Here is a 25,975-nt window from a genome sequence, read left to right as displayed (position 1 = left end):
AAGTAACAAAGACTGGCTCAGAGGCCACATATTCTATGCTTCTGTTTACATCAGATGTCCAGAGCAGGCACAGCCATGGACACAGCAGGCAGACAGGCAGCTGCAGGGTTTCATTTGAGCATGATAAAAACATTTGAAAATCGATTGTGGTGAGGCATGCACAACTCTGAATAAACTAGAAGCCACTGAATCGTGCACTTAAAATTCACAGATCGGCCAGGCACAGTGGTGCTAAGCCATCCCAGGGCTTTGTGGGGCTGAGGCAGGAGGATCACTTGAACCCAGGAGGTCAAGGGTGCAGTGAGCCAAGATCGCACCACTGCACTCCAACCATGACAACAGAGTGAGACCTCGTCTTAAAAACAAACAAACGAGTCATCCATTTAATCTCAAGGAAGCTACTAGGGAGAAAAAACATTCACTGTTTATGTGGATGGCCAACAGCTCCCTCAAACATGACAGTGGTGTCCTGCAGACCTGCCCTCTTTAGGGGAGGGAAAAGAGGGCCTATGAAGGAGCAGGTCTGACCAGTCCAGCCAGGGCGGCCCCTGAGCTGTGCCTTGGGGGTGCTCGTGCCCGTGGCAGGGAAGCACCATCTATGGAGCACAGCCAGGCACCTGATGGCCAGGGCCAGCATCCAGAGGGAGGCAGTGCCAGCCTTGTTGTCAGCTGTCAGAACTGATGGGTACAGAGAAGCCCATGGTCAAACACACAGAACGTGAAGACCAGGCTGTTTTCTCCATCAGCATGCTGCTTAGACATGACTGCACCCATGCTTCTAGGGAGCCCTAGGCCTCTGTGTGAGTCCCACATGGATAAACCACTCCTTGCCAAGCCTGGGTACCAAGGCTCCCCCATGGACATGAGGGGCTCCCTCATGCATTAAGAACCGTACATGCCCCTTACTCATGTGAGTGAGCCATGTGGTTACCTGCATTTCACAGTGGAGGAATCTGAGTCCACAGAGGTTAGCAGACTCACCTGAGCTGCATGCACTCCCCAGGAGCCCAGAGCCGGTCATCCCAGAACTGCCCTTGGCTGCAAGTCACTCCTGACCTGCAAGTATGAACTCAATTAGTGCCCTTCCAGCTGTAATGGGAGGTCTGCCTTCTGCTCCAGCAGAGCCCACAGGGTGGAAGCTGGCCTGAAGCCCTGAACCACCCACTGAACTCCTCTGCCGGGCCAGGCCTTACGTTATGAACAAAAGCAGGATGTGTAGCCTCAGCTCTAGACCCAGAGGACCTTGCGAAGTCCAGTAAGCTCTGGGCCTGGCACTGTGATGCCATGAGCCTCTGCAGGCTTCCCTGTGCCCCCACAGTACCTGCCCCTGCATGGCCCTGCTGCTGTTCCCACGGGGTAGGGGGCTCCCAGGGAGGAGGGCAGCACAGCCTGGGGCAGAATTCACACTCCAAGGGACCCTGCAGCAGGCAGCATCTGAGCTGGTAGAACTCGGCCAGCATGTTGGCCCTGGACAGCTGTCGGAGTGGCCACAGCAGCTTCTACTCCACCAGGTAGCTGGTCACCCAGGCCATGTCCAGTGGCTCATCCACCCCAGCAGTGGCAGCGTCACCACCGAGTAGTCCCCAAAGGGAATGCACAGGACAAGTTGCTGTGCCTTCCTTTGGCTGCAGACGGGGAGCTCACAGGTCCGCAGGAAGAGCTCTGCCATGGAGGGCATGGGAGTGCTTCTCAGGGAGGGCCTGTCCTTGTTCTAGGAAGTCCCATAATGAGGTGGAGGACAGAGGCCAGCATGACAGCGGAGGTGATAGTGAGGCCAGGACAGAAACAAGCTGCCCTATTTTGAGGACACAGATGTCTGATGTCATGCTTGATCTGCCCCCTGGGTCTTGGGGACCATGGGGCCTGTGTGTGGGGATGCCGAGGACAGGAGCTGGAAGGTGTAGGAAATAGTTTTGTTTTTTGAGACAGAATCTCATTCTGTTTCCCAGGCTTGAGAATAGTGGAACTTTCTTGACACTGTGACCTCTGCCTCCTGGGTTTAAGTGATTCTCCTGTCTCAGCTTCTGGAGTAGCTGGAACTACAAGCATTCACTGCCATGCCCAGGTAATTTTTGTATTTTTAGTAGAATCGGGGTTTCACCATGTTGGAAAGGCTGGTCTCAAACTCCCGACCTCAAGTGATCTGCCCAAAGTGCTAGGATTATAGGCATGAGCCACTGTGCTCGACCAACAAGTCTAGGAAATTTCTGCAGTTGAGGGGAGGACTGGAACTTTCTCAATATGTAGAGTAGGGTCAAACCTGTGGGATCTAAATGACCAGGGAGATCTCAGCTCTTGTGGGGGTGGAGTGGGAAGAGAAACATTGCACACTCTGTTGTTGATGGGCCGGTGGAGGGGGTGCAGGGGCAGGTGACCTCACTTATCTTCTAGGGAGCCCAGAGGCCCTGTAGCTGGGGGCAGGAAGCAGCCTCAATGCCCTCCCTCCCAGTTGAATCCATTTTTTGGCTCAAGCAGTCCTCCTGCTTCAGCCTCCCAGTAGATGGATGTACACGGGGCCTCATGTACCTGTCCTGTTATCTTCCAGGTCAGCTCATTGACACTGTCTGGGTGAAAAAAGGAGACCAGATCTTGTTTTCTTCCATGTTCGAAGCCAGTATCACCATCCACAACATTGTTGTCGGTACATGCCCAACCCACCATTAGCCTAGAAATATTTAGACCTGGTTTATTAACCATACACCTGCCAGACCCAACCCAGCCAAAACATGAAATCAACCAGGTGCAATGACCCACACCTGTAATCCCAGCACTTTGGGAGGCCGAGGCGGGTGGATCTCCTGAGGTCAGGAGTTTGAGACCAGCCTGGCCAACGTGGTGAAACCCCATCTCTACTAAAAATATATAAATGAGCTGGGAGTGGTGGTGCACGCCTGTAATCCCAGCTATTTGGGAGGCTGAGGTGGGAGAATCACTTGAACACAGGATGTGGAGGTTGCATTGAGCCGAGATTGAACCACTGCACTCCAGCCTGGGCAGAGCATGAGATGCCACCTCAAAAAACAAGAAAATCTGTTCTCTCAGGCCAGATGCCATGGCTCATGTCTGTAATCCCTGTACTTTGGGAGTGTGAGTGAGAGGATCACTTGAGGTTGGGAGTTCAAGACCAACCAGGCCAATAGGATGAAACCCCATCTTTACTAAAAAAATATAAGGCTTGGAGTTCCAGCTCACACCTGTAATCCTAGCATTTTGGGAGGATGAGGTAGGCAGATCATGAGGTCAGGCCTTCGAGACCAGTGTGGCCAACATGGTGAAAGCCTATCTCTACTAAAAATACGAAAATTAGCTGGGTGTGGTGGTGCACATCTGTAACCTAGCTACTCAGGAGGCTGAGGCAGAAGAACTGCTCGAACCCACAAAGTGGAGGTTGCAGTGAGCTGAGATCACACCACTGCACTGAAGACTGGGAGACAGAGCAAGAATCCATCTCAGGAAAAAAAAAAAAAAAAAAAAAAAAAAAAAAAAAAAAAAAAAAAAAAGCCAGGTATGGTTGCATGTGGCTGTGTTCCCAAGCTACTCAGGAGGCTGAGGTGGGACAATTGCTTGAGCCAGGGAGGATGAGGCTGCCGTGAGCTGAGATCACACCACTGCACTCCAGCCTGGGGAACAGAGTGAGACCCTGTCTCAATAAATAAATAAATAAAATAAAAAATTTTTGTCTCCCAGTTGGGAGGCTGGAAGTGTAAAGTCAGGTGTCTGCAGGACAGGCTCCCTCTGGAGGCTCTGGGGAAGAATCTGTCCCAGCCTCTCTCTTGGCTCAGGCATCCTTTGACTTACAGTGGCCATTGTCCTTCTATGCATGTCTGTCTCTATGTGCAAATTCCCCTTTGGGCAGGCACAGTGGCTCACACCTACAAATCCCAGCACTTTGGGAGGCTGAGGCAGGATTGCTTGAGCCCAGAAGTTTGAGACCAGCCTGGGGAACATAGTGAGATACCGTCTCTACATAAAATACAGAAAATTAGCTTGGCATGGTGGAACACACCTGTAGTCCCAGCTACTCAGGAAGCTGAGGTGGGATGATCACTCGAACCCAGGAGATTGAGGCTGCAGTGAGCTGTGATCACATCACTACACTCCAGCCTGGGTGACAGAACAAGACCCTGTCTCAAGAAAAAAAAATTTTCTTTTTTCTTTTTCTTTTACTGGCAACAAATTTCCCTTTTAGTAAGGACACCAGTTATACAGGATCAGGGCCCCACCTTAATGACCTATTTTAATTTGATGACCTCTGAAACGACCCAGTAAGGTCATATCTGTAATCCCAGCACTTTGGAAGGCTGAGGTGGGAGGATCACTTGAGGCCAGGAGTTTGAAACCAGCCTGGGCAACATAGTGAGATTTCATCTCTACAAAAACAATTTTTAAAAAATTAGCTGGGTGTAGGGGTGTACACCTGTAGTACCAGCTCCTCAGGAGGCAGGAGCACAGAGCAAGTCCAGAAGGTTGAGGCTGCAGTCATCTGTGATTGTGCTACTGCACACCAGCTTGGGCAACAGCAAGACCTAGTCTGTCTCGAGGGAAAAAAAAAAAAAAAAGCTTTGCTGATACAATTTGGGGTAATTTTTTAAAACTTTAACTGTGAGGAGGATCCAAGATGGCTGATTAGAAGCAGCTCAGGATTGCAGCTCCCAGCAAAAGGATGGAGGGTGAGTGGATGCCACATTTCCAGACAGATATTTACTGCACACATATCAAGAGATTCCCAAGTGGAGGAGCCCCATGGGTCACCAGTGTGGCTGTTTTGGCTGGTGCAGCAGATCTCCACACAAAATACATGGGTCCAGGTGCCATTTTAGCTGGTGATTGGAGCTCCTGGGAGACAGAGTCACCCATTCACTTGATAAAAAGGGGACTGAAACAGGGAGCTAGGCCAGAGATTCCCGACGCACCACATGGAAAATCACACAGATCCCAGCATCTTTTCAACAGGCGACTGGAATGCCTGAGAGACAGAGTCTCCCATTCAACTGAAAAAAAGGGGGACTGAAACAGGGAAACGGGCCAGGAGATTCCTGGGCAAAAAAGCACCACGAGTCTCCAATGGCTGTTTCAGCTGGAACAGTGCATCTACACACAAGAAATCACACAAAACCGGTCGCTGTTTCAACTGATGACTGGGACACCTGGGAGACAGAGTCACCCATTCAACAGAAAAAAAGGGGGGTGGTCTGAGACAGGGAGCCAGGCGATCAGACTTGGCTGGTCCCACCCCAACAAAAAAAAACAGCAACCTGAAATGCTCTAAGTTGAGAGTTTTGCAGCAAGCACAGCTGCACCTGGGATGGTCCAGCTCTGTGGGGGAGGGGCGTCCACCATTACCAAGGCAGTCCACCATTACTGAGAGAGCCTGCCATTACAGAGGTGGGTCACCATTGCCAAGGCAGTTCTAACTATACCCCTATAAACAGGACTGCAGGAAAATTCACATGGCAGCTGGGCGGAGCCCACAGCAGCTCAGCAAAACCTCTGGAGGCAGACTGTGACTAGGCTCCCTAATTGCTGGGCAGGGCAGCCCTGAGAAAAGGAAGCAGCATGACAGAAAGTTATAAATAAAGCCCTAACTCCCTGGGACAGAACACCTAGCGGGGGAAAAAAAAGGTGTTTATGAGTTCTGCTCTAGCAGACTTAAACGTACCTGCACAGCAGCTCTGAATAAAAAACGAAACTCAAAGCTCAGCGCTTGAGCTCCTATAAAGGATAGACTGTCTCCTCAAGCAGCTCCCTGACCCCTGTATATCCAAAGAGTCACCTCATAAAGAAGAGCTCACACTGACACCTGGTGGGTATCCTTCTGGGACAAATACAGCAGAAGAAGAAACTGGCAGCAACCTTTACTGTTCTGCAGCCACTGCAGGTGATCTCCAGGCAGGCAGAGCCTACAGTGGAACTCAACAGTCCCACAGCAGAGGGACCTGACTGTTAGAAGAAAACCTAAGAAACAGAAACAAATAACTTCAACATCAACAAACTGGATGTCCACTCAGAGACCCAATCTGAAAGTCAACAACTATAAAGATGACAGGTGGATGAATCCACAAAGATGGGAAGAAACCAGCACAAAAAGGATGGAAACGCCGAAAACCAGAATGCCTCTCCTCCTCCTCACCAGCAAGGGAACAAGGCTGGATGGAGAATGAGTCTGATGTATTGACAGAATCAGGCTTCAGAAGGTGGGTAATAAGAAACTTCTGTGAGCTAAAAGAACATGTTCTAATCCAATGCAAAGAAAGTAAGAACTTTGAAAAAAGGTTTCACGAAATGCTAACGAGAATAAACAGCTTAGAGAGGAATATAATAAGTGAATTGATGGAGCTGAAAAACACAACACGAGAAATTTGCAAAGCATACACAAGTTTCAACAGCTGAATTGACCAAGCAGAAGAAAGGATATCACAGGTCGAAGATCAACTCAATGAAATAAAACGAGACGGTAAGATTAGAGAAGAAAGGGTAAAAAGAAATGAACAAAATCTCCAAGAAATATGGGACTATGTGAAAAGACCTAATCTACATTTGACAGGTGTACGTGAATGTGACGGAGAGAATGAATCCAACCTGGAAAATACTCTTCAGGATATTATCCAGGAGAACTTCCCCAACCTAGAAAGGCAGGCCAATATTCAAGTCCAGGAAATACCGAGAACACCATAAAGATATTCCTCAAGAAGAGCAACCCCAAGGCACATAATCATCAGATTCACCAGGGTTGAAATGAAGGAGAAAATGCTAAAGGCAACCAGAGAGAAAAGTCGGGTTATCCACAAAGGGAAGCCCATCAGACTCACAGCGGATCTCTCAGCAGAAACCCCACAAGCCAGAAGAAGGTGAGAGACAATATTCAACATCCTTAAAGAAAAGAACTTTCAAGCCAGAATTTCATATCCAGTGAAACTAAGCTTCATAAGTGAAGGAGAAATAAAATCCTTTACAAACAAGCAAGTACTCAGAGATTTCATCACCACCAGGCCTGCTTTACAAGAGCTCGTGAAAGAGGAACTAAATGTAGAAAGGAACAACCAGTACCAGCCACTCCAAAAACATACCAAATGGTAAACAGCATCGACACAATGAAGAAACTGCATCAACTAATGGGCAAAACAGCCAGCTAGCATCAAAATGGCAGGATCAAATTCACACATAACAATATTAAACCTAAATGTAAATGGGCCAAATGCCCCAATCAAAAGACATAGACTGGCAAATTGTATAAAAAGCCAAAACCCATCGGTGTGCTGTATCCAGGAAACCCATCTCACATGCAAAGATACACAAAGGCTCAAAATAAAGGGATGGAAGAAGATTTACCAAGCAAATGGAGAGCAAAAAAAAAAAAAGCAGAAGTTGCAATTCTCATCTCTGATAAAATAGACTTTAAACCAACAAAGATCAAAAGAGACAAAGAAGGACATTACATAACAGTAGAAGGATCGATGCAACAGGAAGAGCTGACGATCCTAAATATATACGAACCCAATACAGGAGCACTCGGATACATGAAGCAAGTTCTTAATGGCTTACAAAGAGACTTAGACTCCCAAACAATAATAGTGTGAGACTTTAACACCCCACTGTCAATATTAGACAGATCAACGAGACAGAAAATTAACAAGGATATCCAGGACTTGAACTCAGACCTGGACCAAGCAAACCTAATAGACATTTACAGAACTCTCCACCTCAAATCCACAGAATATACATTCTTCTCAGCACCACATCACACCTACTCTAAAAGTGACCACATAATTGGAAGCAAATCACTCCTCAGCAAATGCAAAAGAATGGAAATCATAACAAACAGTCTCTCAGACCACAGTGCAATCAAGTTAGAACTCAAAATTCAGAAACTAACTCAGAACCACATAGTTTCATGGAAACTGAACAACTGGCTCTTGAATGTTGACTGGATAAACATTGAAATGAAGGCAGAAATAAAGATGTTCTTCGAAACCAACAAGAACAAAGACATAACATACCAGAATCTCTGGGACACATTTAAAGCACTGTCTAGAGGAAAATATATAGTAATAAATGCCCACATGAGAAGAAAGGAAAGATCTAAAATTGACACCCTATCATCAAAATTGAAAGAGCTAGAGGAACAAGAAGAAAAAAACTCAAAACCTAGCAGAAGACAAGAAATAACTAAGATCAGAGCAGAACTGAAGGAGATAGACACACAACAAACCCCTCAAAAAATCAATAAATCCAGGAGCTGATTTTTCAAAAAGGTCAACAAAATAGACCACTAGCCAGATTAATAAAAAAGAAAAGAGAATAATCGAATGGATGCAATAAAAAACGATAAAGGGGATATCACCACAGATTTTACAAAAATACAAACCATTATCAGAGATTATTACTAACAACTCATGCACATAAACTAGTAAACCTGGAAGAAATGGACAAATTCCTGGACACTTGCATCCTCCCAAGCCTAAAGAAGGAAAAAGTCAAAACCCTGAATAGACCAATAACAAGGGCTGAAGTTGAGGCAGCAATTAAGAGCCTACCACCCAAAAAAAAGCCCAGGTCCAGATGGGTTCACAGCAGAATTCTACCAGACATACAAAGAGGAGCTGGTACCATTCCTTCGGAAACTATTCCAGACAATCCAAAAAAAGGGAATCCTTCCCAAATCATTTTATGAGACCAACATCATCCTGATACCAAAACCCGGCAGAGACTCAATAAGAAAACAAAACTTGAGGCCAATATCCATGATGAACACAGATGCAAAAATCTTCAATAAAATACTGGCAAACCGATTGCAACAGCACATCAAAAAGCTTATCCACCGTGATCAACTAGGCTTCAACACAGAGATGCAAGGCTGGTTCAACATATGCAAGTCTATAAATGTAATTCACCACATAAACACAACCAAAGACAAAAACCACATGATTATCTCAATTGATGCAGAGAAGACCTTTGACAAAATTCACCAGCACTTTATGCTAAAACCCCTCAATAAACTAGGTATTGATGGAACAAATCTCAAAATAATAAAAGCTATTTACGACAAACCCAACAGCCAGTATCATACTGAATGGGCAAAAACTGGAAGCATTCCCTTTGAAATCCGGCACTAGACAAGAATGCGCTCTCTCACCACTCCTATTCAATATAGTATTAGAAGTTCTAGCCAGAGCAATCAAGAAAGAAAAATAATTAAATGGTATTCGATTAGGAAAGCAGGAAGTCAAATTGTCTCTATTTGCAGATGACATGATTGTATATTTAGAAGACCCCATTGTCTCAGCCCAAAATCTCCTGAAACTGATAAGCAACTTCAGCAAAGTCTCAGGATACAAAATCGGTGTGCAAAAATCACAGGCACTCCCATACAGCAATAACAGACTTAAAGAGAGCCAAATCAAGAACGAATTGCCATTCACGATCGCTACAAAGGGAATAAAACACCTAGGAATACAATTAACAAAGAACGTAAAGGACCTCTTCAGGGAAAACTAAAAACCACTGCTGAACGAAATAAGAGAGGACACAAACAGATGGAGAAACATTCCATGCTCATGGTTAGGAAGAATCAATATCATGAAAATGGCCATACTGCCCAAAGTAATTTACAGATTCAATGCTATCCCCATCAAGCTATCAATGACCTTCTTCACAGAACTGGAAAAAAACACCTTAAACTTAATAGAGAGCCCGCATAGCCAAGTCAATTCTAAGCAAAGAACAAAGCTGGAGGCAACACACTACCGGACTTCAAACTATACTACAAGACTACAGTAATCAAAACAGTATGGTACTGGTACCGAAATAGAGATGTAGACCAATGGAACAGAACAGAGGCCTCGAAGTCAACACAACATATCTACAACCATCCGATCTTTGACAAGCCTGACAAAAACAAGCAATGGGGAAAGGATTCCCCGTTTAATAAGTGGTGTTGGGAAAACTGGCTAGCCATGTGCAGAAAGCAGAAACTGGACCCCTTCCTGACATCTTACACTAAAATTAACTCCAGATGGACTAAAGACTTAAACACAAGAAACACCATTAAAACTCTAGAAGAAAATCTAGGCAAAACCATTCAGGACATAGGCGTAGGCAAGGACTTCATGACCAAAACACAAAAAGCATTGGCAGCAAAAGCCAAAATAGACAAATGGGACCTAATGAAACTCCACAGCTTCTGCACAGCAAAAGAAACTGTCATTAGAGTGAATCAGCAGCCAATAGAATGGGAAAAAATTTTTGCAGTCTACCCATCTGACAAAGGGCTAATATCCAGAATCTACAAAGAACAAACAGATTTACAAGAAAAAAATAAGCCCATTCAAAAGTGGGTGAAGGATATGAACAGATGCTTTACAAAAGAAGACACACACGAGGCCAACAAACATATGAAAAAATGCTCATCATCACTGGTCATTAGAGAAATGCAAATCAAAACCACATTGAGATACCATCTCACGCCAGTTAGAATGGTGATCATTAAAAAATCTGGAGAGAACAGATGCTGGAGAGGATGTGGAGAAATAGGAACACTTTTACACTGTTGGTGGGAATGTAAGTTAGTTCAACCATTGTGGAAGACAGTGTGGCGATTCCTCAAGGACCTAGAAATAGAAATTCCATTTGACCCTGCAATCCGATTAGTAGATATATATCCAAAGAATTAAATCACTCTACTATAAGGACACATGCACACAAATGTTCATTGCAGCACTGTTTACAATACCAAAGACTTGGAACCAACCCAAATGCCCATCAATGATAGACTGAACAGGGAAAATGTGGCACATATACACCATGGAATACTATGCAGCCATAAAAAACGATGAGTTTGTGTCCTTTGTAGGGACATAGATCAACCTGGAAACCATCATTCTCAGCAAACTGACACAAGAACACAAAATCAAACACCACATGTTCTCACTCATAGGCGGGTGTTGAACAATGAGAACACATGGACACAGGGAGGCGAGCATCACACACTGGGGTCTGTCGGGGGAAATAGAGGAGGGACAGTGAGGGGTGGGGAGTTGGGGAGAGACAGCATGGGGAGAAATGCCAGATATAGCTGATGGGGAGGAAGGCAGCAAATCACACTGCCATGCGTGTACCTATGCAACAATCTTGCATGTTCTTCACATGTACCCCAAAGCCTAAAATGCAATTAAAAAACAACTTTAACTCTGTATTTTTTCATATTGCTTAGCTTTTCCACATGAACTCTGTGATTATAACCGGAAAATAGCAGTCGCATTACTTTTTTTTGTTTTTTGAGATGGAGTTCTGATCTTGTTCCCAGGCTGGAGTGCAGCGGCATGATCTCTGCTCACTGCATCCTTTGCCTCCTGGGTTAAGCGATTCTCCTGCCTCAACCTCCTGAGTAGCTGGGACTATAGGCACATGCCACCCCACCTGGCTCATTTTTGTATTTTTAATTGAGAGGGGGATTCACCATGTTGGTCAGGCTGGTCTTGAACTCCTGGCTTCAAGTGATCTGTCTGCCTTAGCCTCTCAAAGTGCTGGAATTAGAGGCATGAGCCACCGCACCCGGCCATACTTATTTTTTTTATCCACAGAAATGACCAGCATTTCAATTTGTGTTTTGTCTTGTTTTGTTTTTCTTAGATGAAAACAAACTGGCAGTTATAATTGGGGAGGACAATTTGCATTATGGGAATCTGGGTGTCGTGCCAAGTTCCGTAATCAAAGTTGGTTGAAAGAAACTGCAGTTATGGGCTGGTGGGGGCGGGGGGGTGGCACACATCTGTAATCCCAGCACTTTGGGAGGCCGAGGTGGGTGGATCACCTGAGGTTAGGAGTTTGAGACCAGCCTGGCCAACATGGTGAAACCCCGTCTCTACTAAAAATACAAAAATTAGCCTGGCCTAGTTGTGGGTGCCTGTAATCCCAGTTACTTGTGAAACTGAGCAGGAGAATCGCTTGAGCCTGGGAGGGTTACTGAGACTCTGTCTCAAACAAAACACAAAAGAATAAGAAAACGTGGGGTTATGAATCAGTTGGTAAGCAATAATGGTCTTGTTCACAAACTTCTGATCCTTTTTTTGCAGGCTAGAAATCACTCCAGTTAGTAAAATAATAACAGTAACAACAACAGCCAAAAGGGAAGAGTATTTAATATGCAGGAGGTGCTGGTCTAGGCACGTTCGTGGGTTACATTATTTAGCCTTGAGCATCATCTTAGGAATACATCCTCATATGGTTCCTATTTGACAGGTGGAAAAACTGAGACACAGAGACCTACACCATCTGTCCGGACTCAAAGTGGTACTAAGGAGTGGTGCAGGTGTTACCTGACATCATCTTGTGCACTATGCCTATCTAATTATTGTCTTTGAGATGGAGTTTCCTTCTTGTTGTCCATGCTGGAGGGCAATCTCGGCTCACTGCAACATCTGCTTCCCAAGTTCAAGCGATTCTCCTGCCTCAGCCTCCCAAGTAGCTGGGATTACAGGCATGTGGCACCATGCTTAGCTAATTTTGTATTTTTAGTAGAGACGGGGTTTCTGCATGTTGGTCAGGCTGGTCTTGAACTCCTGACCTCAGGTGATCCACCCGCCTCGGCCTCCCAAAGTGCTGGGATTACAGACGTGAGCCACCACACCTGGCTTTTTTTTTTTTTTTTTTTTTTTTTTTTTTGAGATGGAGTCTCATTCTGTCACCCAGGCTGGAGTGCCATGGGATGATCTCGGCTCACTACAACCTCCACCTCCCGGGCTCAAGCAATTCTCCTGCCTCAGCTTCCAAAGTAGCTGGGATTGTAGGCACGTGCCACCACGATGGGCTAATTTTTGTAGTTTTAGTGGAGTCAGGGTTTCACCATGTTGGCCAGGCTGGTCTTGAACTCCTGACCTCAGGTGATCCACCCACCTTGGCCTCCCAAAGTGCTGGGATTACAGGCATGAGCCACCTCACCTGGCCACTATGCCAATCTAATTGTATTTCTAAAAGGAGAGGAAAAAACAAATTGTATTTCCATCCTCACAGTAACTCTGTGAAGGAGATACTGTCATCCACCTTTTACAAATGAGAAAACAAAAGCTCAGCTTTTTTTTTTTTTTTTTTCTGAGACAGTGTCTCACTTTGAAGCCCAAGCTTGAGTACAGTGGCATGATCTTGGCTCACTGCAGTCTTGACCTCCAGGACTCAAGTGATCCTCCCACGTTACCCTCCCAAGTAGCTGGGACTACAGGGGGACACCACCACACCTGGATAATTTTTTGAATTTTTTTGTAGAGATGGGGTCTTGCTGTGTGGCCCAGTCTGCTCTCAAACTCCTGGGCTCAAGCAATCCTTCCACATCGACCTCCCAAAGTGCTGGGATTACAGATGTGATCGTTCCAGCATTTCCCCCCCCCCCCCCAAGGCCACATTAAGTTGTTAGTGACTGAGTCAAAAGAGTCCCGGGGTCTGCTGACTCCTACTTCAGTGTTTTTCCAGCTAGACTGCAGCCACTGTAATTCCTGGAAATTATCTAACAGTGGACTGAGATGGATTATTTGGGTGTGTAGCACAAGCAGAAAAACATCTCTTAGGAGACTGAACCCTGATGTTCTGATGGGGCTAGCATGTATTCTGGGGAGAGGTTCCATAACTCCCATCCACGAGTGAATAGGAACTAGGTGCCAGGCATGGTGGCTCACACCCGTAATCCCAGCACTTTGGGAGGCCAAGGTAGGTGGATCACTAGGTCAGTTCAAGACCAGCCTGACCAATATGGTGAAACCCTGTCTCTACTAAAAATACAAAAATCAGCTGGGCATGGTGGCAAGCACCTGTAATCTCAGCTACTCCAGAGGCTGAGGCAGGAAAATCCCTTGAACCTGGGAGACAGAGGTTGCAGTGAGCCAAGTTCACACCACTGCACTCCAGCCTGGGCAACAGAGCAAGACTCTGTCTCAAAAAAAAAAAAAAATAGGTTACATGCAGTGCCTCCTGCCTGTGATCCCAGAGCTTTGGGAGGCCAAGGCAGGAGGACTATTTGAGGCTAGAAGTGCAAGACCAGACTGGGTAACAGGAAGACTGAGTCTCTAGAAAAAAAATTTAAAATTTTGACCAGGCACAGTGGCTCACACATATAATCCCAGCACTTTGGGAAGCCAAGGCTGGCAGATCACCTGAGGTCAGGAGTTTAAGACCAGCCTGGCCAACATGGCAAAATCCCATCTTTGCTAAAATACAAAAATTAGCCGGACATGGTGGCGGGTTTCTGTAATCCCAGCTACTTGGGAGGCTAAGGCAGAACTGCTTGAACCCGGGAAGCGGAGGTTGCAATAAGCCCAGATTGAGCCACTGCACTCCAGCCTGGATGTCAGAACAAGACACTGTCTTAAAAAAAAAAAAAATTAGCTCGGTATGGTGGTGCACACCTGTAGTCCCACCTACTTGAGAGGCTGAGGCAGGAGGATCACTTGAACCCAGGAGGTTGAGGTTTCAGTGAGCTATGATTGCAGCACTGTGCTCTAGCCTGGGTGATAGCATAAACTCTGTCTCTAAAAATAATAATAATTTTTAAAACTAAGAAAAAATTTTAAAAAAAGAATTATTTTGGCCAGGCACAGTGGCTCCTTCCTGCAAATCCCAGCACTTTGATTCCAGGAGTTCATTACCAGCCTGGACAACATAGTGAGACCCCATCTCTACTAAAAATATGAAAATTCGGTGGCTCAAGCATGTAATCCCAGCACTTTGGGAGGCCGAGGCGGGCGGATCACGAGGTCACGAGGTCAAGAGATCGAGACTATCCTGGCCAACATGGTAAAACCCCGTCTCTACTAAAAAAAAATACAAAAATTAGCTAGGCGTGGTGGCATGCGCCTATAGTCCCAGCTACTTGGGAGGCTGAGGCAGGAGAAGTGCTTGAACCCAGGAGGCAGAGGTTGCAGTGAGCCGAGATTGTGCCACTGCACTCCAGCTTGGTGCCTGGCAACAGAGTGAGACTGTGTCTCAAAAAAAAAAAGAAAAAAGAAAATTAGCTGGGTGTAGTGGTGTGCATCTGCAATCCCAGCTACTTGAGACGCAGGAGAATGGCTTGAACCCAGGAGGCGGAGGTTGCAGTGTGTTGAGATCATGCCACTACATTCCAGCCTGGGCGACAGAGACTCCATCTCAAAAACAGAAAAAAATAATAATTACCAAAGGATGAATGAAGCTGAAGAGTAGTTAGACCACAAGTTGTCCTTATGACTGTGTTTCCTCCTTCCCCCAGTCCTTTCTGCTTCCTTTAATCTCTTCCTCCCCCCTCCCCAAGATGAAGTCTTGCTGTCACCCAGGCTGAGGCGCAGTGGCACAATCTTGGCTCATTGCAACCTTCACCTCCCAGGTTCTCCTGCCTCAGCCTCCCGAGTAGCTGGGATTACAGGTGCCCACCACTACACCCAGCTAACTTTTGTATTTTTAGTAGAGATGGGGTTTTACCATGTTGACCAGACTGGTCTCAAACTCCTGACCTTGTGACTCACCCATATCGGCCTCCCAAAGTGTTGAGATTACAGGCGTGAGGCAGGTGCCTGGCCCTTTCTCTTTCTCTCTTTCTTTCTCTCTTTCTTTCTTCTTTTTTCCCTCTACCTTCTTTAAGTCTGCATCATGAAATAAAATTTGAATCTTCAAAAAAAACAATTAGAATGACTGGATCTCAGGAATCACTTTCTTCTTAGTTTATAGACCAACCCATGCGGTGGGAGGCGGCCCTGATGCTCAGGAGCCCAGGGACTGTGGAAATACCCACTGCAAGATGCAGCCTTTCAGCTTTTGATTCCAGAAGTGCATTATGAATATACAGGCACTTCTCACGGATCCTGAATTCCACATTGTGAAGTGCAATGTATGTGATCCTGTTTATATGAATGTTCAACGCAATATTTTTTAAAAAGACAAATTCAAGGTGGGTATGTCTCCTGAGGCATGTACCACCCTCGGGAGGCTAAGGCTCCTCCTTCAGGAAGCTAAGGCTGGAGGGTTGCTTGAGGCCAGGAGTTCAAGACCAGCCTGGCAAGATAGACCCATTTCTAAAATAATTTAAAAACAAAAGAACGCTGGCCAGCTGGCTGCGGTGGCTCATGCCTGCAATCCCAGCACTTTGTGAGGCCAAGGTGGGTGAATCACCTGAGGTGAGGAATTAAAGACCAGCCTGGTCAACATGATGAAACCCTATCTCTACTAAAAAAAATACAAAAATTAGCCAGGCATGGTGGCGGGTGGCTGTAATTCCAGCTACTCAGGAAGCTGAGGCAGCAGAATTGCTTAAATCCCAGCACATTGGGAGCCAAGGTGGGTGGATCACAAGGTCAGGAGTTTGAGATCAGCCTGACCAACATGGAGAAATCCCATCTCTACCAAAAATACAAAAATTAGCCAGGTGTGGTAGCATGTGCCTGTAATTCCAGCTACTCATGAGGCTGAAGCAAGAGAATCACTTGAACCCGGGAGGCGGAGGTTGCAGTGAGTTGAGATTGTGCCATTCCACTCCAGCCTGGATGACAGAACAAGACTCTCTCAAAAAGAAAAAAAAAAAAAAAAAAAAAGAGATAGAGGAGAAACTTGTAGATTGTGTCTTTTTTTTAATTTTAGTTTTTGGCCGGGCATGGTGGTTCACACCTGTGATCTTTGCACTTTGGGAGACTGAGGTGGGAAGATCACCTGAGTCAGGAGTTTGAGGACAGCCTGGCCAACATGGTGAAATCCTGGCTCTACTAAAAGTACAAAAATTAGCTGGGCGTGGTCCCAGGTGCCTGTAATCCCAGCTACTTGGGAGGATAAGGCAGATGAATGGCTTGAACCCAGGAGGCGAAGGTTGCAGTGAGCTAAGATTGCACCACTGCACTGCAGCCTGGGTGGAATAAAAAAAGAAAGTTAGTTTTTGTAGAGACAGGAGTCTCCTGTGTTGTCCAGGTTGGTCTCAAACCTCTGAACTTAAATGATCCTCTCACATGAGGGTTACAGGTGTGAGCACTCAATCAGCTAACAAACTTGGAGACTGAAAGAGGCTTAAAAGACATAACAGTGCTGGGGAATAGTTATGGGCTAGAGATGCATACTAGGGCCACTTTAAAGAAACAGAAAGAGGCCAGGCGTGGAGGCCCACACCTGTTAACACCAAACACTTTGGGAGGCCGAGAAGGGAGGATCGCTTGTGCCCAAGAGTTTGGGACCAGCTTGGCAACATAGTAAGACCCTGTCTCTACAAAACAAGTTTTTTTTAAATTAGCCAGAAATGGTGGTGCATGCCTATAGTCCTGACTACTTGGTAGACTGAGGGGAGACGATCACTTGAGCCCAAGAGGTCAAGGCTGCAGTGAGCCATGATCACACCACTGCATTCCAGCCTGGGTGACCGAGCAAGAACCTGCCCCCCAAAAAAGACAGGAACAGAAAGAAGCAATTACTGTGAATGTCAGGGTTGGGGAATACTTCTGGAGAGAAGGGAGGGGCTGGCATTGTGCCCATCTCCAGCCCCTTCTGGAAGTAGTCTAGTGGGGAAGACAGCAGCACAAGTGGAGATTCAGGCCGCAGCACCAGGAAGTTCCCTTCCACCTTCCCGCCTCCTCGCCCCTTCCTTTAGGAACAGGAGCATGATTTTCTTTCTTCTTTGCCTTTCTAACTAGATAGAGTTTCTGATGGGAGAATTTATATACAGGATGTATAGCATCATCATGAACAGCCGGCTGGAATTGACGGCTTCGTGATACCCCAGCCAGGCACATCCCTGATTCCTCTGCTAAGTACATCTGAATGTTTCTGCTGTCCAGGATTCTCAGCCACATGCTCGGTGCCCACTCCCAGATTCTGGAAATCCCCTGGCATCCCCCCACTAAAAGGAGAGACGCTCACTTACGATTCTGCATAGAAATGGTCTCTATGTGTCTTTTTTTTTTTTTTTTTTTTTTTTTGAGACAGAGTCACTCTGTCAATCAGACTGTAGTCCAATGGTGTGATCTCAGCTCACCGCAACCTCCACCTCCCAGGCTCAAGCAGTTCTCCTGCCTCAGCCTCCCAAGTAGCTGGGATTACAGGCACCTGCAACCATGCCTGTCTAATTTTGTATTTTTAATGGAGACGGAGTTTTGACATATTGGTCAGGCTGGTCTTGAACTCCTGGTCTCAGGTGATCCGCTCATCTAGGCCTCCTAAAGTGCTGGGATTACAGGTGTGAGCCACTGCACCCAGCCAATTCTGTGTCATCCCCCTAGGCCAGCATCCGCATGTTTGGGCTTGATGAGGCTATGGCTGTCCAGCTGGCTGCCTGTCATCTTTAGTGGTGCTGTCTCTGTGCCTCCTCCATGCTTCTCAGCTGCCCATAAATTCACTAATTCACTTTCTTTTTTTTTTTTTTTTTTTTTTTTTTTTTGAGATGGAGTGTTTGCTCTGTCACCCAGGCTGGAGTGCGGTGGCATGATCTCGGCTCATTGCAACATCTGCCTTCCATGTTCAAGTGATTTTCCTGCCTCAGTCTCCCAAGTAGCTGGGATTACAGACACGTGCCACCATGCCTGGCTTATTTTTGTATTTTTAGTAAGATAGGGTTTCACCATGTTGGTCAGGCTGGTCTCGTACTCCTGACCTCAGGTGATCCACTCACCTTGACCTCCCAAAATGCTGGGATTACAGGCATAAGCCACAGTGCCCAACCTCAGTTTTAAAACTCAGCCTCAGTGGGCTTCCCTTGCTAGCAGCAAAGAGCTCTGACCCCTACGGCCTTCCCCAACCCGGTAGGAAGTGTTTGGATGTTTCTGGATCTAAAATCCAAGCGTCTGAGCCTAGCATTCGTTACAAGTGCAGATGGTCACACAATTTTTTGACTTTACAATGGCACAAAAAAGATCACATTCAGTACAAACTGTGCTTCCGGTACTGATACAACCTTTCTGTTTTTCACTGTTAGTATTTAATAAATTGCATGAGGCCCAGGCGCAGTGGCTCATGCCCTTAATCCCAGTACTTCAGGAAGCTAAGATGGGAGGATCACTTGAACCCAGGAGTTCAAGACCTGCCTGGGGAACATAGTGAGACCCTGTCTCTATAAAAAATGATAAAAATTAGCCACATGCAGTCACGTGCACCTGTAGTCCCATCTACTTGGGAGGCTGAGGCAGGAGGGATCACTTGAGCCCAGGAGGTTGGGGCTGCAGTGAGCTATAAACATGCCACTGTACTCTCACCTGGGTAACAGAGCAGGACCTCATCTCTTAAAAAGTAAAAAATTTAGGCCGGGTGTAGTGGCTTACACCTGTAATCCCAGCAGTTTGGGAGGCTGAGGTGGGTGGATCACAACAAGGTCAGGAGTTCAAGACCAGCATGACCAACATGGTGAAACCCTGTCTCTACTAAAAATACAAAAATTAGCTGGGTGTGGTGGCATACGCCTGTAATCCCAACTCGGGAGGCTGAGGCAGGAGAATCGCTTGAACCCAAGAGGCAAAGCAGGCAGTGAGCCAAGATGGGATCACCGCACTGCAGCCCGGGCAACAGAGCCAGACTCCACCTCCAAAAATAAAAATAGAAATAAATAAATAGGCCCAGTATGGTGGCTCACACCTGTAATCCCAGCACTTTAGGAGACTGATATAGGCAGATCACCTGAGGTCAAAAGTTCGCAACCAGCCTGGCTAACATGGTGAAACCCCATCTCTACTAAAAATACAAAATTTAGCCAGTGCTCACACCTGTAATCCCAGCTACCCAGGAGACTAAGGCAGGAGAATCACTGGAACCTGATAGGAAGAGGTTGCAGTTAGCCAAGATTGTACCACTGTAGTCCAGCCTGGATGACAGTGTGAGACTCCATCTCAAAAAAATAATAAATAATTGCATTTTCAACTTAGTATATGTTCAACTTTTTTTTTTTTTTTTGTAGAGACAAGATCTCACTGTGTTGCCCAGGCTGGTCTTGAACTCCTGGGATCAAGCAATCTTCCCACCTTCACCTACCAAAGTGCTGGGATTATAAACGTGAGCTACTGCACTTGGCTGCTATTACCAATTTATGATAGATTTATGAGGATATGACCCCATCATGAGGCAAGGAGCATCTGTAATCATGCTGAAAACGGGGGTGGCTTGTGTGAGGATATGGGGGAGTATCACAAAATACAAGGGGACCAGGGCTTGCAGGGGGACACCACAGGCTGCCTCCCGCTCAAATCCAAGGCTCCCTCCTCTGTGTCTCCTGCTGCAGGACAGGCCCCAGGCTCACAGCTCTGCAAATCCAAGCTGTCTGCACTGCAGGGCTTTGAAACCATAGCTGGGGGTTGTGGGTGATGTTGGAGCAGGAGCAGGGCAGGGGGAACACATCAGTGATTGCACCTGCAGCTACATTTGCAGAGCAAGTTCATTTTTTCTTTCTTTTTTTCTTGAGACGGAGTTTTGCTCTTGTTGCCCAGGCTGGACTGCAATGGCATGTCTCAGCTCACCACAACCTCAGCCTCCCATGTTCAAGCGATTCTCCTGCATCACCCTCCTGAGTAGCTGCGATTACAGGCAATGCACTAGCATGCCTGGCTAATTTTGTATTTTTAGTAGAGATGGGGTTTCACCATGTTGGTCAGGCTGGTTCCAAACTCCCGACCTCAGGTGATCTAACCACCTCCGCCTCCCAAAGTGCTAGGATTACAGGTGTGAGCCACAGCACCTGGCCAGTTTTTTTGTTTTTGTTTTAAGAGAGTGTTGTTCTATCACCCAGGCTGGAGTGCAGTGATGCAATTTTGGATCACTGCAACCTCTGCCTCCTGGGTTCACATAATTATCTGCCTCAGCCTCCCAAGTAGCAGGGATTACAGGCTCCTGCCACCATGCCTGGCTAATTTTTGTATTTATAGTAGAGACGGGGTTTCACCATTTGGCCAGCTGGTCTCAAACTCCTGACCTCAACTGATCCACCTGCCTCAGCCTCCCAAACTACCGGAATTACAGGTGTAAGCCACTGCATCTGGCCCTGGTTGCCCTGTCCTGCTTGCTGGCTCTGTACAGCCTCAGCTCCTCTTCCCCACACCCCTAGGTGATAGTGAGCAACCCCCACCCGCTGGGGTTCTAGGCCACCTTCTAAGAGAGCAGTTACAAGTTAGATGGGAACACCAAGTACAATCTGGTGAGCTATGTCCCTACCAAACCTCACCACATGTCCCCCGAGGACCCCCTCTTACTTCTTGCCTTAACAGCATAAAGAGCTGAGGAATTTCCAGGTGACACAGGCTCTAGCTCTGCCTGTGGTGTGAAGATGATCAGGCAGCCGTCACCTGTGCCCCTGGCTTCGTTAAAGTGTCACACGGTTCAGCGCGGTGGCTCACACCTGTAATCCCAGCACTTTGGGAGGCTGAGGCAGGTGGATCACAAGGTCAAGAGTTTGAGACCCAGCATGACCAACATGGTGAAACATGGAGAAACCCTGTCTCTACTAAAAATACAAAACTTAGCAGAGCATGGTGACACATGTCTATAATCTCAGCTACTCAGGAGGCTGAGGCAACATAATCGCTTGAACACAGGAAGCAGAGGTTGCAGTGAGCTGAGATCGTGCCACAGTACTCCAGCCTGGGTGACAGAGTGAGATCCCATCTCAATCAATCAATCAGTCAATAAAGTATCACACAGGAGATTTTCGGATGGCATGACAGGGAGAAGCCTAACCCAGCCTGGGGCAGGGTTGGAGATCTGAGTTAGCTGAGTAAAGTGAGGCATGAGGATTCAGTTGGGGCAATTTCCACAGGGCAGGGGCCTGACCAGGTGCAAGTCAGCAACAGCAAATTTCTTTGACCAGGCTCATCACATCACATCTAGGTGAGTGAGGAAAACAGTCACTCCTCACTGTGGGACCCCAGAACTCAGGGAGCAACGGAATGGGAACTGTCATACTGGGGCCATTGTTTCTGTGAGCTTCCAGAAGCCTTTCACATGTGGTGGGATTAGAACAGAGCAGGGCTTCACTAAGCGCGGTGGCTCACGCCTGGAATCCCAGCACTTTAGGAGGTCGAGGTGGGCGGATCGCCTAGGGTCAGGAGTTGGAGACCAGCCTGGCCAACATAGCAAAACCCCAGTTCTACTAAAAATGCAAAAATTAGCCAGGTGTGGTAGCACTCACCCGTAGTCCCAGCTACTCAGGAGGATGAGGCAGGAGAATCGCTTGAACCTGGGAGGTGGAGGTTGCAGTGAGCCAAGATCGCATCACTGCACTCCAGCCTGGGTGACAGAGCAAGACTCTATCTCAAAAAAAACCAAAAAAACAAAAAAAAAGTTGGGGCGACAGACAGAGCAGGGCTAAGCAGCTTCCAGGTTCACCTCCCCTCCAATACCCCATTCTCTCCCACTGTTCTGAGTTGGGGGATGCCCATGGTGTTCCACAGGTGCACTTGGATTTTCTCTCTTGACCCCACAGGATATTTACCTAAAACAGCGGCAGCACTGGGGCAGGACCAACCCAACTTCACTTCCAAGTATGCTGTCTCCTGGACAGAGGCAGGCACTGGCTGCCTACCGGGAGTCCCTTAACAAGAGCAGAGAGAAGCAGGGCTGAGATCACAACCCCAGCTCCAGAAGAGTAAAACAGGATGATTAAAACACTTTACAAGAGCCAGGTGAGGTGGCTCACACCTGGATTCCCAGCACTCTGGGAGGCCAAGGTGGGCGGATCACCTGAGGCCAGGAGATCGAGACCAGCCTGGCCAACATGGTGAAACCCTGTCTCTATGAAAAATACCAAAATGAGCCAGGTGTGGTGGTAGGCGCCTGTAATCTCAGCTACTCAGGAGGCTGAGGCACGAGAATGGCTTGAACGTGGGAGGCGGAAATTGCAGTGAAGCCAGATCATGCCACTGCACTCCAGCCTGGGTGACACAGTGAGACTCCATCTCAACAACAACAACAACAACAACAGAACAACAACAAAAACACTTTACAAATGGTGGTCCCTCAAAACACTTAAACACAGCATTACCATTTGCTCTAACAAACCCATTGGCATCCATCTCAAAAGAATAGAAAGCAGGAACTCAGGGAGGTTTTTGCACACCTGTGCTCACAGCAGCATGATTCGCAACAGCCAAAAGGCAGAATCAACCGATGGGTCCACCATCAGATGAAAAGGTAAACACAGTGTGATCCATCCACACAGCAGAATGTGACTCAGCCTTAAGAAGGAAGGGAGGCCAGGCACAGTGGCTCACGCTTGTAATCCCAGAACTCTGGAAAGTCATGGTTTGTGGATCACCTAAGGTCAGGAGTTCAAGACCAGCCTGGCCAACATGGTGAAAACCCATCTCTACTAAAAATACAAAAAAGTTAGCTGGGCACAGTGGTGGGCGCCTATAATCCCAGCTACTTGGGAGGCTGAGGCAGAAGAATTCTTTGAACCCAGGAGACAGAGGTTGCAGTGAGGGGAAATCATGCCATTATACTCCAGCCCGGGCAATAAGAGCAAAACTTTGTCTCAGAAAAAAACAAAAAAAAAAAAAAAAACTTCACAAAAGTAACTCAAGAAGCAGTGAAAACTTGATAGAAGTCTAAGCCCCATTTGGGACCACAGGCTCTCGGTCAATATTTGGATTTTTTTTTTTTTTACAGGGTCTCACTCTGTTGCCCGGGCTGGAGTGCAATGGTGCCATCTCAGCTCACTGCAACCTCTGCCTCCTGGTTTCAAGCAACTCTCTTGCCTCAGCCTACTGAGTAGCTGGGACTACAGGCATGTGTCACCTCACCTGGCTAATTTTTGTATGTAATCCCAGCTACTTGGGAGGGTGAGGCAGAGAACTGCTTGAACCCCAGGAGGCAGAGATTGCAGTGAGCTGAGATTGTGCCACTGCACTCCAGCCTGGGTGACAGACTCCATCTCAAAAAAGAAAAAATTGTATTTTTAGTAGAGACGGGGTTTCATCACATTGGCCTGACTGGTCTTGAACTCCTGAGCTCAGATGATCTGTCCGCTTCAGCCTCCCAAAGTGCTAGGATTACAGGCATGAGCCACCTCCCCAGCCAGTATTCAGAAATTAATGGATGGATAGGTGGATGGAGGGATGAATGGATGGATGGATGGATGGGATATTATTCTGTTTTCCCACTGCTATATAGAACTACATGAGACTAGGTGACTTATAAAAGAAAAGAGGTTTCACTGACTCACAGTTCCTCAGGCTTAAGAGGAAGCATGACTTGGGGGGGTCTTAGGAAACTTACAATCACGGGGAAAGGTGAAGGAGAAACAAGGCATGTCTTCCCATGGCAGGAGAGAGAGAGGGGAAGGGGGAGGGAGGGAGGGAGGGAGGGAGGGAGAGGGCATTGCCTATAGCAGGGTGGGAAAGGTGAGGAACTCGGGAATGCCAGAGAAAGACCTACACATTGCATTGAATCAAAAGTTTAGGTGGCTGCTCATCAGTTGTGAAATAATCTTTTTCAGAATTCCCATCAGCTCTCAAGTTTCCCCAATTTAGGGAGGAAAAAAGCTCCCCATGTTCCATGATCCTGTACTGGCATAATTCTATCAGCCACAGACATCAGCAAAAAGTGCAAGGCAGATTAATCCAAAGACAGGGCCGGGCATGGTGGCTCATACCTGTCATCCCAGCACTTTGCAAGGCCAGGGCGGACGAGTCGGCTGAGGTTAGGAGTTTGAGACTAGCCTGGCCAACACAGTAACAACTGACTCTACCAAAAATACAAAAATTAGCTGGGCCCGGTGACGTGCACCTGTACTTGGGAGGCTGAGGCTGGAGAATCGCTTCAACCTGGGAGGCAGAGGTTGCAGTGAGCCAAGATCTAATCATTACACTCCAGCCTGAGTGACAAGAGTGAGACTGTCTCAAAACAAACAAATACAAAGACAACAGTGTTTAAACATTCCATAACGCCAAATCTGACCTTAGCTGACACTTTACTGAGAGGGGCCTCTAACACCCTAAATCTTAGGAAAGACTCTGACCTTTCTAAGTTTTGCCTCAAACACAACTTTTGCAAGTGTTCTTGCCTTTTCTTAGAAGGGACCTTTTATCTACCTTAGGAGACACTCTAACTCCCCTAAATTGGGCTACCAACCCAATCCCATTCTTTACCCAATCCCATTCTTTATGCCACCCTTTACAAAAAGTTATCCAATTGGTGGTTCAGTCTTATTTCCTTTGGGTTGGGGGTTTCCTTAGTATCATTCCTTTGTGATTTACTGGAAAGAAGCTTCCAGAAATGGTCCCAATCTAGAACTGGAGAGTGGGTTCTTGGATCTCGTATGAAAAAGAATTTGGGGCCAGGGGTGGTGGCTCATGCCTATAACCCCAGCACTTTGGGAGGCAAAGGTAAAGAGGGAAAATGATAATAAAAAATAATTTGCAATTGCTGTACAATAAAGCAAAATTTACTGTGTTGGGTTCAGTAGAAAAGCTAACCTCCTGCTCTGCTTAGTTAACTCACTCACTGTAAACCATTCGACCTTATCTATCCTCCCTGCATTCTTAGCCAAGTTCTCAGGCATCTAAAAGCCCCTGTTTTTCTGGCTAACCAGCTGCAAGGTCACAGGGCAGATAAAACTCAAAGAATGTACAATGTGTTTCTCAAAATTTGTCTTTTTAAATGTAATATACATCACAAAACATGTCACAGGTTAATCACCTGTTCTTTGTTCTTGGTTTTGTAAAATTGCTTCCTGCTTCATCATCCTATGTTACAAAGGTGCTTAAAAAGCTCTCAGTCGCTTTGTACCTTGCTCAGTCTTAGGAAGCGATTCCACTGAGCCCATAATCACATTAAATAAATTCCTCCTGCTACCCGATCCGTCTCTCCAAGTCTCTAATCTTCCACTTCAACTGAACCTAGAGCTGGGAAGAAATGCTGACACACTGGCTCTCCCAAGCTGGCTCCATTCCACCACTGCCCCAACCACACCTAATTGGTTCTCTATAACAAACGAAGAGAAAGTTTTCAAAAGGCAAATCTGACCATGTTGCTTGGCCCTGGTGACATGTTTTGGCTTTCTCTTCCCCCC

General features: G+C 46.7%; 1 protein-coding gene across 1 annotated transcript in view; it reads right to left on the bottom strand.

Annotated features, from left to right (window-relative positions):
• Positions 1 to 977: 977 nt before the first annotated feature.
• CLNS1A (chloride nucleotide-sensitive channel 1A) overlaps positions 978 to 25,975 on the bottom strand; it is a 155,599-nt gene continuing 130,601 nt past the window's right edge. The window contains exon 12 of the transcript XR_012517986.1: positions 978 to 1,056. The gene's annotated coding sequence lies outside the window, so the exon portion shown is untranslated. The remainder of the gene's footprint in view (positions 1,057 to 25,975) is intronic.

The sequence above is a fragment of the Saimiri boliviensis genome, chromosome 6 (genome assembly GCF_048565385.1).
Source record: "Saimiri boliviensis isolate mSaiBol1 chromosome 6, mSaiBol1.pri, whole genome shotgun sequence".
NCBI classification, from domain to species: domain Eukaryota; kingdom Metazoa; phylum Chordata; class Mammalia; order Primates; family Cebidae; genus Saimiri; species Saimiri boliviensis.
The sequence above is the reverse complement of the archived record's forward strand: the minus strand, read 5'-3'. Positions and strand labels throughout refer to the sequence as shown.